Source organism: Schistocerca piceifrons, chromosome 1, assembly GCF_021461385.2.
Source record: "Schistocerca piceifrons isolate TAMUIC-IGC-003096 chromosome 1, iqSchPice1.1, whole genome shotgun sequence".
NCBI classification, from domain to species: domain Eukaryota; kingdom Metazoa; phylum Arthropoda; class Insecta; order Orthoptera; family Acrididae; genus Schistocerca; species Schistocerca piceifrons.
The window spans coordinates 457,550,362-457,565,243 of NC_060138.1; positions in this window are offsets into that span (position 1 = coordinate 457,550,362).

Here is a 14,882-nt window from a genome sequence, read left to right on the forward strand (position 1 = left end):
CTTTTCCATGCTCTGTAGTGAATCTGATAATAGGATGGCACAATTTCAGGTGGAGGAAATCGTTAAGCTTTTCCAGTCCATCGGGCCGTATTACAGATGTGTCACCCACATACTGTTACGGTTTAAATGTGGATGGGTCCAATTCCTTGTTGGCAAAGTAGTTTATGAACTAATATGTCATCTTTGGTGAGAGCGAACTGCCTGTGGCTACGCCCTGTTTGTTCATATTGTCCTTTCTACAGCAAGTACGTAGGTGTCAACATATGCCAGAACTACTGTTACTGTGGAGCTAAATCTTTCACTTAGTAGTTCTAAGAGTCCTTCAGTGGTCTGCTAGACAACAATGATACTATATCAAAGATTGTCTGTAATGTGTAGACCATTCAGGCGTTAACCAAAGTCTATAGAGTTTTGTACATAGTGGCAGCATTTTCCCACCTATGGGCACAGTATTGCTTTAACAAACTTGGCAACTTAGTATGTAGAGGCAGCTTTGTTCCAAGCGGTTCTAGGCACTTCAGTCGGGAACCGTGTGACTGCTATGGTCGCAGGTTCGAAACCTTCCTCGGGCATGGATGTGATTGATGTCCTAAGGTTAGTAAGGTTTAAGTAGTTCTAAGTTCTAGGGGACAGACGACCTCAAATGTTAAGTCCCATAGTGCTTAGAGCCATTTGAACCAAGCACCTTTGTTGTTGACTTTTGTGACAAGTCTTTGGTAGATCATCATAGGAGAAAATGGAAGCTCGTGCCCATAGGTTCTTGATAGTTACATCTAGCAAATTTGGTACTGTGAGTACAGCTGCTGTTTTCCATTGACTATTGGAGGAATCTACATTACATTTATGTCTATACTCTGTGAATCACTGTGGGGTATGATGAAGGGTCCTTCTGGCACCACCAGCATTTGTTCCCATTCGTGAATGGTGTGTGGGGAGAACAACAGTCACGAAACCTCCACATGAGCTCTGATTTCACAAGGCATATGTGAGGAAGCTAGTAGGTTGGCCAACTCTTCATGGGATGCATGCTCTCAGAATTTCAACAGTAAATCATTGTACAATGCACAACACCTCAATTGTAGCATATCTCACTAGAGTTTGTGAGCATCTTTGTAGAGCTCTTGCACTGATCCCATGATAAAACATGCCACCACTCATTTGATCCTGTTTATTAATCCAACCTGGTAGGGGTCATAGATTGATGAGCAGTACTCAAGAATTGGTTGAACAAGTGTTTTATAAGCCATTTCTTTATTGGGCAAATTAAATATCCATAACAGTCCCCTCATGAACCATGGACCTTGCCGTTGGTGGGGAGGCTTGCGTGCCTCAACGATACAGATAGCCGTACCGTACGTGCAACCACAACGGAGGGGTATCTGTTGAGAGGCCAGACAAACGTGTGGTTCCTGAAGAGGGCAGCAGCCTTTTCAGTAGTTGCAGGGGCAACAGTCTGGATGATTGACTGATCTGGCCTTGTAACACTAACCAAAACGGCCTAGCTGTTGTGGTACTGTGAACGGCTGAAACCAAGGGGAAACTACAGCCGTAATTTTTCCCGAGGGCATGCAGCTTTACTGTATGGTTAAATGATGATGGCGTCCTCTTGGGTAAAATATTCCGGAGGTAAAATAGTCCCCCATTCGGATCCCCAGGCGGGGACTACTCAAGAGGACGTCGTTATCAGGAGAAAGAAAACTGGCATTCTACGGATCGGAATGTGGAATGTCAGATCCCTTAATCGGGCAAGTGGTTAGAAAATTTAAAAAGGGAAATGGATAGGTTAAAGTTAGATATAGTGGGAATTAGTGAAGTTCGGTGGCAAGAACAAGACTTTTGGTCAAGTGAATACAGTGTTATAAATACAAAATCAAATAGGGGTAATACAGGAGTAGGTTTAATAATGAATAAAAAAATAGGAGTGCGGGTAAGCTACTACAAACAGCATAGTGAACGTATTATAGTGGCCAAGATAGACACGAAGCCCATGTCCACTACAGTAGTACAAGTTTATATGCCAACTAGCTCTGCAGATGACGAAGAAATGTATGATGAGATAAAAGAAATTATTCAGGTAGTGAAGGGAGACGAAAATTTAATAGTCGTGGGTGACTGGAATTCGACAGTAGGAAAAGGGAGAGAAGGAAACATAGTAGGTGAATATGGATTGGGGCTAAGAAATGAAAGAGGAAGCCGTCTATCTAGTAGAAGTTTGTACAGAGCATAACTTAATCATAGCTAACACTTGGTTCAAGACTCATAAAAGAAGGTTGTGTACATGGAAGAACCCTGGAGATACTAAAAGGTATCAGATAGATTATATAATGGTAAGACAGAGATTTAGGAACCAGGTTTTAAATTGTAGGACATTTCCAGAGGCAGATGTGGACTCTGACCACAATCTATTGGTTATGAACTGTAGATTAAAACTGAAGAAATTGCAAAAAGGTGGGAATTTAAGGAGATGGGACCTGGATAAACTGACTAAACCAGAGTTTGTACAGAGTTTCAGGGAGAGCATAAGGGAACAATTGACAGGAATGGGAGAAAGAAATACAGTAGAAGACGAATGGGTAGCTCTTAGGGATGAAGTAGTGAAGGCAGCAGAGGATCAAGTAGGTAAAAAGGCGAAGGGTAGTAGAAATCCTTGGATGACAGAAGAAATATTGAATTTAATTGATGAAAGGAGAAAATATAAAAATGCAGTAAATGAAGCAGGGAAAAAGGAATACAAACGTCTCAAAAATGAGATCGACAGGAAGTGCAAAATGGCTAAGCAGGCATGGCTAGGGAACAAATGTAAGGATGTAGAGGCTTATCTCACTAGGGGTAAGATAGATACAGCCTACAGGAAAATTAAAGAGACCTTTGGAGAAAAGAGAGCCACTTGTATGAATATCAGGAGCTCAGATAGAAATCCAGTTCTAAGCAAAGAGGGGGAAAGCAGAAAGGTGGAAGGAGTATATAGAGGGTCTATACAAGGGCGATGTACTTGAGGACAATATTATGGAAATGGAAGAGGATGTAGATGAAGATGAAATGGGAGATACGATACTGCGTGAAGAGTTTGACAGAGCACTGAAAGACCTGAGTCGAAACAAGGCCCCCGGAGTAGACAACATTCCATTGGAACTACTGACGGCCTTGGGAGAGCCAGTCCTGACAGAACTCTACCATCTGGTGAGCAAGATGTTTGAAACAGGCGAAATACCCTCAGACTTCAAGAATAATATAATAATTCCAATCCCAAAGAAAGCAGGTGTTGACAGATGTGAAAATTGCCGAACTATCAGTTTAATAAGTCACAGCTGCAAAATACTAACGCGAATTCTTTACAGTCGAATGGAGAAACTGGTAGAAGCCGACCTCGGGGAAGATCAGTTTGGATTCCGTGGAAATGTAGGAACACGTGAGGCAATACTGACCTTACGACTTATCTTAGAAGAAAGATTAAGGAAAGGCAAACCTACGTTTCTAGCATTTGTAGACTTAGAGAAAGCTTTTGACAATGTTGACTGGAATACTCTCTTTCAAATTCTAAAGGTGGCAGGAGTAAAATACAGGGAGCCAAAGGCTATTTACGATTTGTACAGAAACCAGATGGCAGTTATAAAGAGTCGAGGGCCATGAAAGGGAAGCAGTGGTTGGGAAGGGAGTGAGACAGGGTTGTAGCCTCTCCCCGATGTTGTTCAATCTGTATATTGAGCAAGCAGTAAAGGAAACAAAAGAAAAATTTGGAGTAGGTATTAAAATCCAGGGAGAAGAAATAAAAACTTTGAGGTTCGCCGATGACATTGTAATTCTGTCAGAGACAGCAAAGGACTTGGAAGAGCAGTTGAACGGAATGGACAGTGTCTTGAAAGGAAGATATAAGATGAACATCAACAAAAGTAAAACGAGGATAATGGAATGTAGTCAAATGAAATTGGGTGATGCTGAGGGAATTAGATTAGGAAATGAGACACTTAAAGTAGTAAAGGAGTTTCGCTACTTGGGGAGCAAAATAACTGATGATGATAGTCGGAGTAGAGAGGATATAAAATGTAGACTGGCAATGGCAAGGAAAGCGTTTCTGAAGAAGAGAAATTTGTTAACATCGAGTATAGATTTAAGTGTCAGGAAGTCATTTTTGAAAGTATTTGTATGGAGTGTAGCCATGTACGGAAGTGAAACATGAATGATAAATAATTTGGACAAGAAGAGAATAGAAGCTTTTGAAATGTGGTGCTACAGAAGAATGCTGAAGATTAGATGGGTAGATCACATAACTAATGAGGAAGTATTGAATAGCATTGGGGAGAAGAGAAGTTTGTGGCACAACTTGACTAGAAGAAGAGATCGGTTGGTAGGACATGTTCTGAGGCATCAAGGGATCACCAATTTAGTATTGGAGGGCAGTGTGGAGGGTAAAAATCGTAGAGGGAGACCAAGAGATGAGTACACTAAGCAGATTCAGAAGGATGTAGGTTGCAGTAGGTACTGGGAGCCGCAGGAGCTTGTACAGGATAGATTAGCATGGAGGGCTGCATCAAACCAGTCTCAGGACTGAAGACCACAACAACAACAACAACAACAACAACAACAACAGTCTACTGATAAATTTCAGCCTGGCATCTTTTCCTACAACTCCTTGTACTTGGTCATTCTGCTGTAGGCTGCTCCAGATAGTTATTTCTAAGTACTGTACATATCTTTTTTTTCTCTCTCTCTCCAAGATCTCTGTTTGCAGGATACATTTTTATTTTATAGAGGAGAGATTTCCTTTCAAAAAAGGTCATGATTTGCAAGTATAAAATATATGTAATTATTCTGCAAGAGATTAACATTCAGCAATACAGGTCTATAGAAATGTGAATACAATTGGCAACCGTCCTTGAAAATAGAGGTGATTTGCAACTTTTTTCCAATTGCTTTTATACATGTTGCTTCAGTGATGTACAATAAACTCCTGCTATCAGGGGAAAAAGTTCTTACACACAATTTCTGTACCATCTCACATACATTTCATCCAGTCCCGATTTTCTTCCGCTGTTTTCTCTCTTCTGCATTCACTTTTCTTAACATCTGCCATTTCATATTTCATGCAATGATTAAAAGAAGAAACCATATTATGGTCACCTGTTTTGATGCCAGTATAATCAGTAAGTGACCATAGATGCTTTTGATCTATTTGCTACCTTTAGGTGCATATTATCTTCATATGTTTCTGTATCAGTTTAGTTGAGTGATCGGAGAGATGCTCTTACTGACTTTTATGTAACACAACGCTTCTTAGAATTTTTGTCATATCAGTTGTCATAAATTTACTTCTAAATTCAATGGATGCAACTCACATTTTTTGTTTCCTATCAAAGTTTCAACTTGCTTGAATCTGAACTTCTGCAGCAACTTTCAATCACAGCTGTTGAATAATGACGTATCTTTTCCACTACTCAAAACCTTACTCAACAAATACTGATCTAAGATACATTGTACCATGCTTTTGAATGTTACTTAAATATGATGTTGGTTGCTTGCATACTCTGCAGTTTTTGCTTGTCACTCTGGATCAGCAAAAACATTTTCCTAGCTTCCTCAACATTCCTTTTAACATCCATAGTCTTTGATGCTATAAAAGCCTTGTGACTACAGATTCCTACCTTTACATTAACACTATAATGGCAGATGTGTCGAAATGACCCATGTCATACTTTTTTCTTCAGTGTCGTATCCAATTTTTTTGTACTTTGTTCATGCAATTATATGAAATTTCCTATTTTTTTCTTTTTTATACTGCTGTAATAGGATTTACAAAATATTTGTACATGATCCAGTCACATTAATGTGATAACTTGTCAAAAGCATGAATAACCCCTTTTGTAGGACAGATGTGCAGGAAGTGTGTCGGTGAGGTTTTAGAAGGTACCAACAGGGTTGTGGAGTCATTCCAACTCCATTGCTGTGGCCACCTCCACTAGCTTTCTCGGTTGTGGACCCATGATGCAAAGAGTCGGATCGAGGTGGTCCCACAGATTTTTGGTTGGGTTTAAATCTGGGAAGTTAGGTGGCTAGGGGAGTATGCTATACTCATCCTGGTGCTTTCTGAACCAAGAGCGCGCGCGCGCACACACACACACACACACACACACACACACACACACACACACACACACACACACACTATGAGCTGTGTGACACATTGCATTGTACTCCTGATGGATGTCGTCATGCTGAGGAGAAAACATCAATTTTCCTTCCAGAATGACGAGCTCACCTAGGGAATGCCATGTATACATTCCCCAGACCATTATGCTTCATCCTCCAGCCTGGATCCTTCCGACAATTGTTGCAGGGCTGTACACGCCAACAGCCATCTGTCCAATGGAGCTTAAAATGTGATTCATCAAAAAAGCTGCCTGTTGCCACACCCAGTTGCAGTATTGGTGTGCAAATTCCAGCCTCTGTCACTGATGAACAGCAGGCAGCATGGATGGAGGAACTTGATGCTTGCTGTGGAGGCCCGCTGAACGGTCATTGGAGAGACATTGTTGCTAGCCCCTTGGTTCATTTGCGTGATCAGTTGCTCAACAGTTCTGCATATGTTCACCTATACATGTCTCTCTGGCTGTTCACCTCTGTCATCTATGGCTCATGGCTCATCACAGTCAGTTCAGTGCTGGTTTTGGATAGCGTCATTTCACTGTGCATGGTGTGCTTTAACTACGGTGTCACAGACTTCATAGTTTTGCAAATGCTTCCACTTTTGGCCAGAAAGCCAATGATCATGCCCTTTTGTACGTCAGATGAATTGCTCCGTTTCCATATCAAGACGAAGACTGTACTGTTTTCCTCATCCTCCGACACGCTTTATATACCCCCTACTGCTACTGCTGCCACCTTCCGTCTGTGGGTGCATGCTGATGTCAAACTTGGGCATTAATGTTACTGTCCGTTTATTTTTGTAGACATTTCATTCAACATACCTACAATGGCAGAAGGGGTTGATTTGACACTACTATGATTTCTTTTCAGCAAATAATACAACAATTAAGTGGCAATAATCAGCGATAATACAGAGCTGTTGTTGCTCATTTTGTGTCTTGTCATGTGGACATTACAGTCTATCACAGTTTATATCATTTCATTTTCAAAGATGTATCATCAGTGTGAACTTTCTGATGAAGAAATGTTGCATCTGTTAGAGAATTCTGATGTTGAATTCGAAATTGACTTCATTGATGAAGATAAGGGTTTTGTTCCAGAGACATGTGAAGATGAAGACATTGTGAATGAAGAGGAGTTAGTAGAGGAGGATTCACAAGCTGATCTATGTCAGTCCTCACATCATCCACCATAGCAGGCTCAGTTCGATGCATCTATAAAGATGGTCACATGGGATGGAACTGAGTGGGAGGTTGTCAACAAGAAGCTTGCCTTCATGTAGACAACTCTCATCAGTGCTTTCCATCTTACATTTGACGAAGCAATGCTACTTCTCATGGAGAAGTGCACAGAATCAAATGCTCGACAAGTATTCTAAAACAGTGACTGGACTGTGTCACTTGAGGAACCAGAGAAAATGAAAGTCATATATGCGCAGGGTGTCATTAGTACAAAAGGTGTATCTGTGGATAACTTTTGACACATTTTTGGGAGCCTAATTTCATCAAGAACATTTTCAAAGGGCAGATTTCAGCAGCTTCTTAGATTTCTTGATTTTGATGAACAATCAACTCAAGATGAAATACTGCCAGCCAACAAATTCAGAAATATAACCACAGACAAGCCAGTTCGCTCAATCCATGTCCTATAAATATGGTCTTAAATTGCGGATTGCTGTTGATGTGATGACGACATATATGAACTGATTTCACATACCTTGGAAATGACGACACACACACACACACACACACACACACACACACACACACACACACACACACAGAGAGAGAGAGAGAGAGAGAGAGAGAGAGAGAGAGAGAGAAGCTTTATGTTGCTTGGGGCCATTTGTAAATCAAGGAAGAAACAATTTGACAGCTAACTTCTTCACATCTCTTCAATTTGCTAAGAAGCTCAAAGAAAAGAAAACTTAGTTAGCTGGCACAGTGAACAATAACTATCATGAAATATCTGATGAGTTAAAGAACCCAAAGGTAGAAATATACCCAACCACCATCCTGTTTCAGACTGGCAACACAGACTGCACCATGCCTGCATACAAAAGAAAGAAAACACACATGTCATACTTCTGAGAACACTGCATGCTGAAGTAGTAATAACAGGGTGTATACGGGGACAAGGAAAAAAAATTCCCGGATATCCCGTTAAAAAAATATGCTTTTTCCCGGGCCAAAATACACTTTTTCCGTGCTAAGTGACAGTAGGTTTTCCCGTAGATTTTCCCTCGGAACTGTAAAACTTATCAATCCTTTGAATGGTTAACGTTTTATACAATCGCGTAGAACTTCCCGGGGAGAGAAAATGAAAAAAGAAGAAGAAAAGACGGAGCAGGAAAGGTTTAGGAGAGACTTTTAATTTAAAAAAAAAGGAGAGAAGTTTTCGAAAGACCTTTGATTTGCGGTAACATATACGCTGCATATTTTCGTATTACGAAAGTATAAATTCGAACAAACACAGTGCGTTAGTTTCCGGAGCGTTGAAACCGAGGTTGCGATGTCCTTTTGTAAGCGAGTCATGTCTCAAGCCACGAGATCTCGCCAGTCGATGTCAGCAGCTATTCAGAGCTTAAGACACGTGTTATAGTCAGCCAATAGCAAGATCACTGGTTACTAGAGATGGGCAAACTGAAACAGGTAACTGTTTCGAAACAAATGAAACAGTACAATGTACTGTTTCGATACGCTGTTTCGAAACAGTGAAACAGTTTGTGTTTTATAATTTAATAAACCTACACATTTTATCATCTTGAATGTCTACTGTATAACTATGTCCATATAAACACGAATGAGATGCGAGAGCGCTAATCATATCGCAGGAAGTATGAAACTATCACTTAGGCGTCTTGGCAGTTTCGTATTTCATGCAGCAAATGCGCTGCTTTCGTGTTGTGTCACTTTCATACTTTGCAATTGGCTGAGGAAAGCCGTAGCTGAAGACAGAAGAACCACCACGAACGGAACCAGAGGTGGGAGCAAACTGCAGAAACAACGGACATGCTACTGGGATTCCCACATTCCGTTAGTATGGGTGATATACTCATCCTGTTAATTTACATGCACACAAAGGGAATCATTGTGGATTATAGGCACAGTGACTATAGACTCACAAATAATGCCAAATAATTCGAATAAATAACAATATAACAGAAAAAAATTTTGTCTTTCAAGGTGTTTCGAACCGTTACTATAAATGCACCATGCTTCCCATCCCTTCCTGTTCACCATTACACTATCAGTAATATGTCAAACAGATTGCTTGCAATTATACCTACATCAAATTTGTATATATGTCTAATGACTGTCACTCTACGCCTTTTTTTGTTCAAAATGTTGTAGGATTACTTGCGTTTCTTAATATGATTACTGTACATGAACAGAGAAGCGTATGTTATAAAAAAAGTGTAATTTAACTGAATGATTTTCACATATTTATTATTTTGAATGTGAGTAGTATGCGTTGTTTTATTGTTTGGTTAGTGTTTATAAAGCAGATGTTACGTCATTTCGGAATAGGACAGTCAGCTAGAAACGAAGCTTTATTTTCGGATATCTTAAGCTTCATGCTATTAATTGTCAAAAAGATTTAGACACTCTTGTGTTTCACGAAGTCGTATGTTCAATGTTGTTTCAGTACCTGTGCCGAGCCCGAATCTCGTCCGACACAGAGTGGAATGAAACATCACTGTTTCGATACAATTAGTCCGTTCCAAGCACAGGTGGACTGAAACAGCCTTATTTTGAAACAACGATACAGTTTCTGTGTCTGGCTCGAGATCGAATCTGGTCCGGTTATCCGAGGCAGGGGCGGAATGAAACACTACTGTTTCGAAACAGTGAACCACAGCCGTTCCGAAACACTGAAACAGTTCCACGTATCGATACACTGTATCGAAACATAGAAACAGTGGCCAAGTCTACTGGTTACATAGCGCGAACACACAAGAGGAAAAGTTAACGGTTTACATTAAAGTAAACAGTACCGTATATCTACAAGAAAAGCCAAGCTTTCACATATAATATTGGTCTCTAAGATTAACACGCTACATCAGAAGCTAAGCTTTCACATGTAATATTGAACTTTTTTTGAGTGTGTTATGCTTTAAGATACGTCACACAAATGTGCCAGTAAATTTAAAATTATGACGTAAATGTCTCGGCTCGAAATTCTTGTAAGTGGCTGGTTCTCAAACTGTTCAGTTTCGAACGCTCTGTGATTTAGATATCCATCCCACTTTCTCACACTTAACATATTTCATCTTGCGTAAAAAGAAATTTACTCTAAAAGTAACGCTTTTCTAAAGCCCGGTCCACACGCAACGATCTGTCTGCGCAGACATTGGCGCAGATGTCTGTAGATGCAAAAGATCGCTGCAAATTTGGTGTGTTCACACGACACAAACCCCAATCTACTACTCGCCCGCCATCTGTCGGTGTAGAAAAGAAAAATCCGTGGCAAGCGACTACGCTCCCCGTAAACGTCAAAAATTTAATTCAGTTATTTTGAAATATAGAAATGGAGGAAGTTCTGTTGTGGTCTGTGTTCGCAACTTGTGTTGCAAAAAACATTCAGACCAACCGCAGGAAACAGAGAAGGCGGTCAAAATGGTGTAGACAGTGGTTGCTAAAGCGAAAGCAGTTTTCTCACGTACATTTACTGCGAGAGTTGCAGGGCGAACCTGTTTTGTTTTACCTTACCTCGTGTTCCATTTCCTGGCACATTGACACTCCAATTTCATCTTCAATTGTACTCCTGCTTGGTCTCGGCGTTTCTTGATCACTAAGAAAGCCAAGCAGATCAAAATACCATAACGTTGGCTGGTATACTTGATCTACTATTACACCAGAACTTCTAGATTTCTGAACTTAGGATAACTCTTTTCGGTAAACAGTTCGCTGGCAGACTTAATTTACTTAGCTTTCCTTCATGAACTCATCCTTCAGGACAGCGTAAATAGCTTCACATGTGTTGGGTATTATTTTACTCGACGCTTGTTTCGATATTGCAGTTGAAAATTTCAAATCCTTGTAGCTCCTTCCTGTTGCTAGGAATGTTAATGTTACCGCCAGCCGTTCATGAGGAGAAATTGCCCTTCTCATACAAGTATTTTTTCTCATAATATGAGGGGTTACAAGCTTTAAGAGATAATTATAAGTTTCGACATCCACCCGCAAATAATTTCGCCAGTTCGCAACGAATTTTTTTTTAATTTTTTTTATTACCGTTTCTCTGTTTGCCGAGGCGTCAACTGCCCGCAATTTTTCAATTACAGCATTGTATGCTGCTGCCTTTTTGTCCCGGTCACTATACTCTTTACTTTTAATCTTACACGAACATGGGTGGTTCCTATATATTTCAATGAATTCACTTACAAACTCTCGAGAACAGTGACGAGTGTCAGCCATTTTAATGCCCTGTGCGCACAAATACAAACACTAGACTGAGCAAACAGCTGTTTCGTGCCAGATTTGCGGCGATCTCCTGTCCACACGCTCCAACTTGTCTGCGCAGGTGTGGTTTGAACCCACAGATTTGAGAGGTTTCGCTCAAATCTCCAATTCCAACTTCCAGGTTTGCACACACCTCAGGTTGGTGCAATCTTCTGTCCACACGCAACGATCTGTCTGCGCAGATGTGATGTGCGCAGACAGATCGTTGCGTGTGGACGGGCCTTAACCACCGTTCGCAGTACTATCCGGAGGCTGTTAAAAATAGGTTCGATTTACCAGTTGCCGGAGAGCGCCAGAAAACAGGCATTATTGTGCGTGTGCAACTGCAGCGTGGTGTAGGAAGCCCGCATGTTCGTGTGCATAAAGCACTAAGAGAGCTTACATTGCACCATAAAAGAAACAGGGCATCAGAGGATACTCCAAAGAGCATTAGAATTTCGTAAACCATACTAAAATGCACAATTCGGCTTGGAAGTGCAAACTGGCTTTTTCCAGATTCACAATGAAGTAGGTCCCATCTGATATTAAGCTTTTCAGTGTGGTTTTTTGGGATGTAAATTTTCTTGGAGTACCAGTATTCTACGATCTCATTTTTGGTTCTTTATTATGGCATAATGCCATACATGGCAGAAGATGATAACGTGCACTTGAAATTCAGCGAACAGTTGGAACTAGCCAATACTGTAGAATGAAACACTTCGTTTCAAATAAAATGATTGCCTCAGCGAAAAGATTAATAAAGCCAAATTTCTTCAGCAAACTTGCAAAAACACTTCATTGTTCTGCAAGGCGATTAATGCTTGACTGCTACTAACTTGGAAATAAAATAAAATCAGAAAACTGAAATTAATAATATATTTTTGCCCTCCATAATTTTGTGAATGTATTTTAATTCACTTGATAGCTTCCGGCCACAGAAATCCGTTTTGTTTTCATTTGACGTGGGAGCTGTACACGAAGAGAAGCAGCGAAATCACTTAACGTAAACACGGGTCACGTGGAGACTAACCCCCTCCCCACTGCAACTCAGACATCTCTGTGCAAGCGCGAATCTGGCAGCTAGGGCCCGCGAGCAAAATTTTTCTCGTTTGCATCTGGCTGCTTGCTGCTACTACCGACACAGCTAACAGCCAAACTTCAAGTAGCGAGAAGCGGGAAAGGTACTGCTTATACACGAGTCAAATGCGCATGCGCAACAGACCGCTGGCAACTGGTCAAACGAACCTAATGTGAACAGTTGTGACGTCAAGCTCATAACAAGCAGTTTATTGTTACGAAGAATTACAGTCTACGGCCTTTGACATATTTTTGCTGTTTGCAGACGCTTGTGTATGCACGGTGTTTTGTTGTTGTAAATTGCACATTTCCTTTGCCACTAAAGTTTTATTTTTTTCCCTCTCGTTTATATTTTATTGCTGCAGTACCATTCTCCAGAAGCAGGATACAATAAAATTCTTTGCTAGAGATCAATTCTGCAGTCAAAATTACAAAAATTTAACTGAAAGCTAAAACAATGAAAAATTCCCGGAATTCCGAAAAATTCCCGGATTTCCCGGTTGCCCCGGGTCGTATACACCCTGAATAAGCAGAGGAAGGAAGGGAGAAACCTGAAACCATAACAGTCTGCAAAGGCAAAAAAGTATGGAGTGGTCATGGTTGATCAAATGACTTGTAAATATACTACTTATACAAAGGTTGCATGTACGAGATGGCAGATCTAACCATTGTGGACACGGTGGCAATAAAAGCAGAAGTCATCTACAAAACAGTAACGAACAAGAAGATTGAAAGGAAGAAGTTCATGCTTCAGCTGTTGAAAGAACTCAAGGGAACAAAAGCATGGGGAGAAAACAGACAAAGAAGAAAATACTGGTCCAAAACCATCTAGAAGGTGGAAGAAGTGCCAAATCAGACTCTGCAAAGGCGACAGATGAGTGACAAGTGTGTAAAGTGCCACAAAGCCATTTGTGGAAAATGTGCATTTAAAATAGAAATCACCTGTGCTAAGTGTGCCTAGCAAATTCTAGTGATTTGATTAAGAAGTACAACATAGGCTGCTAAATGTGTCTAGAAGGCTCTACAGATTGTCAGTGTATGACAGTCTACAGTTTAGGAAACTTACTAGCCTGAGCTGCAATAAATTGGTAAGATGTTTTGTTGTTGAAATAAGTAAGTAATGTATTAATTATCGTGATACAAATTATCATTATTATAACTTGTGAAAAGGTAGAGATCAACATACATTAAAATAAAGTACTTGTTTAAGTCAGATATGAAAATATTTTATATGTGGTCAAAATGTTACTTTTTGATGTTTTAGGGATGTCAGATACTCCACCATTCTAGTGTTAAGTTATCGAAGAAGTTCAGGTGTTACTTACTAGTTGCTCTAAGACATTGCCCTCACGAGTCAGTTCTTTTTAACTGCTTGAAGTATTACAAAGAGCTTACAACAGCCCCTTACTAATTCCTGGCTTTGGCACCAGTTTTAATTGCATGGCTCTCAGTTACAATAGTATGATCATGAAACATAAAATATTATTCATTTTTTCTCTGAAGCACTCTGGCACTATGACTCCCTAGGCAGGTGGTCCATGTAAGTATCCAGATACCATGAAACTTCCTGGCAGATTAAAACTGTGTGCCGAACCGAGACTCGAACTCGGGACCTTTGCCTTTCGCGGGCAATTACTCTACCAACTGAGCTACACAAGCATGACTCACACCCCATCCTCGCAGCTTTACTTCTGCCAGTACCTCGTCTCCTACCTTCCAAACTTTACAGAAGCTCTCCGGCGAACCTTGCAGGAGAGGAAATGGGAAGGGTGGCAACAGTGATTCCTTCACTCAAACAAGGCAAGGACTGTTTGAACCCAAGTAGTCAGCAACGTGTTGCTCTCATCAGCTGTATTAGAAAAACTCTGCCGCCTCATACGAGTACTTGAATCCCACAACCGTCTAGGCCAATTTCAGGTATTACCACTCCACCCTTGATAAATTTATCCTGCTGGAGACATTGAAACAAGATGTTCTTATGTCAAAATGATTTAGTTTTTGTTTTTAGTAATTTGGAGACATCATCTTAAGACACCACTTGGAGATGAAGTGTTGTTCATCAATTTCACAAATGGGAACCTCTGCCAATTCTGATTCACTTTTTCTCAGGTAAGTGCTAAGCGTAACAGTTTTTGCAATAGATATCAATGACATGTCGTGAACAGTCTGACACCTGTTACAAGTTCATGTTTGTGGCTGACTTCGTCAGTTTTTTCAATC